This window comes from Montipora capricornis, chromosome 3 (assembly GCF_036669925.1).
Source record: "Montipora capricornis isolate CH-2021 chromosome 3, ASM3666992v2, whole genome shotgun sequence".
Lineage (NCBI taxonomy): Eukaryota > Metazoa > Cnidaria > Anthozoa > Scleractinia > Acroporidae > Montipora > Montipora capricornis.
The window spans coordinates 3,590,301-3,594,606 of NC_090885.1; positions in this window are offsets into that span (position 1 = coordinate 3,590,301).

Below are 4,306 nucleotides of genomic sequence, written 5' to 3' on the forward strand. Positions count from 1 at the left end.
TTGGTCTTAGCGCGGAGACGAGTCCGTCGTGGCATGTACGGTGGAGGAGGCCGCCCTCACTGCAGAACTGGAAGGCGTGTTGGAGGAGGACAGAAAAGAAAATGCCAAACAAGGTGGGTGCCCACACGCAACCTTGCTTCTCTCCACTGCCAATTTTGAACGGGCGAAATCAAGAGTCCTCTTGGCGAAATGTTATAACTAAAAACATACATACACACAAACGAGATGCTTTATAAACCTTATTTATCGTCGAATTTAGTAGTACCTTACTAAGCGAATTTCTCCACCGTTGAGTTTATTGCTTTCCGTGGTGATTTTAGCCTTTAGCCTTTCTACCATTTTCACCGTACTGTGTTCCGGATTCCGGATTCCGGATTTTAGGCAAACCCTTAGAAAAGTAAGTTTTGCCGTGGCAGCTGTGGGCCACCGTACAAAATAGACCAATTTCGATAAATTAAAATTCAGTCCTAAACAAAAGGCATCCTCTCGAGGCTCTTGGTAATAAACTTATACGGCCTTATATTTATTCCCCAGAGTCTCGAGATGATGCCTTTTGTTTAGGACTGAATTTTAATATATCGAAATTGGTCTATTGAACATGGTAAAAATCTCCCAAAATGGTTTTTGCTGATGGTAACCTTTTATATTCTCGGCACGAAATAAATATTGTTTTCGTGTCGCAAATTTTGTTGCTAATAGCAGTTTTTTTTATTCTCGATCAACACTTCCTAAAAACTTCCTTCTGCTCCTCTTAAAAACTGTGCATCAATATTTGTACCTTGCTTGATTTGCATTTTTGAGCGTTAGAGTAGATTTCCCGAGAAGTCGAATATTTTGAGGTCTTCCATCCAGACACTAACCCCACTGGACAAAGTTTAACTTCAGTGAATTTTTGTCGTGAGACGCTGTCAGAAGCTCAGAGTACACGCTTAATTAAACTTGCTGTGAAAACGAAGTTGAAGGGAATTTCATATCAGCCTCGAAGCCAATGTTTCTCGATTCCCTTTTATCTTCTTCAGTCTTTCTGGGTTTAGTATTTTACTAGTAATCACCTGTCTTCTCAGGGGGCTATTTACCTAAGACATCTACCATGGCAGAATAATGATTTACGATACCAAAACAATGTTGTGTACTAGTAGAGCTACATATTACGCAAAGACAACTTGAATCTCCTGGAAGACAAAACGCAGCTCAGTTGTCACTACTCTAAGAACTTTTAAGTCAAAATTATTCAATTATTTTCTAAATCTCGATGTAAATTTGCATGTTTGTAGTGTCCGTCAGTCTTCATGTCTCGTTTTGTGATGTGATCCTCCATAATTTTTTTTGTACATATTTTAATATCTATACATTTTTATCTCTTTACAACACTGATTACTATTTTTACTAATCACCGGTTCATACCAGCAAATCTTTTGATCTTGCTGATCGGTCTTTTCAGTCTAAATAAAGATAGTATTATTAATATAGATCGTTTTCACGTGACGTCATCATTTTCTAAAATCCAAAACTAAAGAGCCACGAAAGTTTTTATCCTCATCAGGCATAAGAGGCGGTAAATTTGTATCCATCTGCAATTTTAAAGCTCAATAGCGTGCTTTGTTTGGAAACCAGAGCATTTTGAGTTTCTGAGTTATAGCGGTGCGTGACACGAGGCGACGATCGAGTTTATTGAGAAATATATATTTATCTCATGGTTTTGAGCCTTTTTAGAATTTAAAGCATTAGGAAAAGTGCTTAGGTAAATAGCTGTCTGTTCAGTACAGATGATCACTCGCCTAGATAGCCAAAGTAAGTAACAGATGTTGACACTATTTTCCGGCCGCCATATTGGTGCACCACAGATGTGCACCAACATGGCGTTTTCATACTGGGCTCTGTAAATTTCTGCGAAACATTTCGACGAATACCTGAAGTTTGGGGAAACACACAGGCCTAAAACTTGGAGAAGTGTCTTCTTCATTTATCTTCAACATCACGAATTCTTGACCTTTTCCACTGGATGGTTTTCGATTTATTTTTTTATTGCGTGACAGTGAAAACGATCTATAGCACTGTGCCAGTTATTGCACTCCACACGTACGTAATGCGTGCCTATTTTTTTTTGTGTGTTGTTATATCCGTATTCAGTTATTTAACAGTGTTGGATATGAGATGATAAATAGCCAACGAGGCGCGTTGCGCCGATTTGACTGTAACAACTCTCATTTCCTAGAAGCGCATTAAATTCTGAACGCTTCTACACTTGGAAATCACTTGGAAATCAGTCAGTCCAGCTTGGAAACACTTGACGCAATCAGTTCCCATATTAAGTCATACGGTATATGAGTGAACCAATCAGAAAGCTAGAAACGAAAATTTGATAATTTGGAATTCTCTACTTTCTCAAATCCCATAAAAGGCCACTTTTCTCTTGGGACCATCGTAAAACCCAAGTGAAACTGGAAACAATGCTTATACAAAATATTGGGGAGGGGGGGGGGGGGGGGACAAAAAGAGAGTATTATGGTATTTTCCGAAGTGACCTATACACCTCTTCTATCTCCCAAAATCTTGCATAATCATTGTTTGCCATTTCTCCTGGAACATGAAAATGTCCCAAAAGAAATCGAAAGCAATGCCTATGCAAAAACTTCAAATGGCAACCTTTCTTCCCAAGATCGTTTATTGACAGTCAGATAAATAAAATTCACTTGCCTTTTGGAACGGTTTATTTTCCCCTCCTCAACGAGTTTATGTCACCATAGGCGGTTCAAGCTCGCGTTACGTGCGAGACGTCACTGTCAAAGCGTCACGTCAGCTACAACACTGTTGCAGACATTTTTTTTTGTTTTTAACTTAAAAGTTAAAAGAAGCAAAGAAGAAAAACGTTATCAATGAATGAACGAAATAAAGTAAGTTAACACACCTTGTTTATTTCTTTTTTTCTTTTCGAGCTCTTTTAAACTGTTTTGGGACGTTGTTGTTTGAGGGGCTGTCGTATAAATCTTTCTAAGACGTCATGGTTAGACAGCCATTCAAGGAGAAATGTACTCGAAAGCCTTTTTCTCGCTGAAAAGCGAGTTCGCTGCACCGTTTTTCCTTCCAACGAAAAGAGCATAGTTTATGTTCCTCCCTTTCTGATCAGCTTGCTGGAAGCATTATTCCTTCGGCTGGAATGAGAAAGATTTCCTTCACATTTCCACACTGGACAGTCGTCCGCGATGCTTGTGCTCGTCTTTTCGACTACGGGACTGAAATTAGGGATGTTGCCCGCGTACAGTTGCCACTTACCCCTCCTGTACACAGTGGCATCCTGTTCGTGAAAATTTACGCGGTCTATGTGGACTGTGGGGAAAGTGCTGGTTTGCCTATATTCCCTGCATACAAATAACTCAACAACTCAGACAACTATATTCTGTTTAAATAGGAAGCTGACGGCTGGCATGCGATTAGTGCGAAAAGTGCTGTATTTTCAAGAACCGGATCCCACCGTGTGCTGGAGGGATAAGTGGTAATTGCCCGCAGGCAAGATCCCTAATTTCAGTCCTCTGGCTCACCTGGTGATACGTGTCTAAATAAAGTACTACTAGTAGTACTACTACTAGTATTACTACTACTAGTACTACTAGTACTACTACTACTACTACTGCTACTACTACTACTACTACTACTACTACTACTACTACTACTACTACTACTACTACTACTACTACTACTACTACTACTACTACTACTACTACTACTACTACTACTACTACTACTACTACTACTACTATTACTACTAGACGAGCACAAGCGTCGCGGACAACTGTCTGGTGTGGAAATGTGAAGAAAGTATTTCTCATTCGAGCCAAAAGGATAATGCTTTCAGCAAGCTGATCAGACAATTGCAATGAAGGAACAAAACAGTTAAAAAGCTCGATAAGACAAAACGAAATAATCAAGGCGAGTTAGCTTACTTTATTTCCTTCATTCATTGATAACTTTTCCCTTCTTTGCTTCTTTGTGGTGAAACAAAACAAAAGCAAAAAAAAAAATGTCTAGAACAGTGTTGTAGCTGACGTGACGCTTTGATAGCTCGCGCGTAACGCGAGCTTGGGCTGCCTAAGATGTCACCCTCCTAATAACACGTCCCGTTTTTCCTGTAGCAAGGGTGAAGTAAATGTATATACTTTAAGTGATCTTCGCACTTATCTGAGCAATTTCAGCAATTGCCTCTTATAGACACCTGAAAAATTCAGTTGGCTTCCACGGGAAGCCACTTTCTATTTTTCAGACAGTTGCTGAGTTCTTCACCAGTTCTTTGCTTTGTTAACGGGGTCTC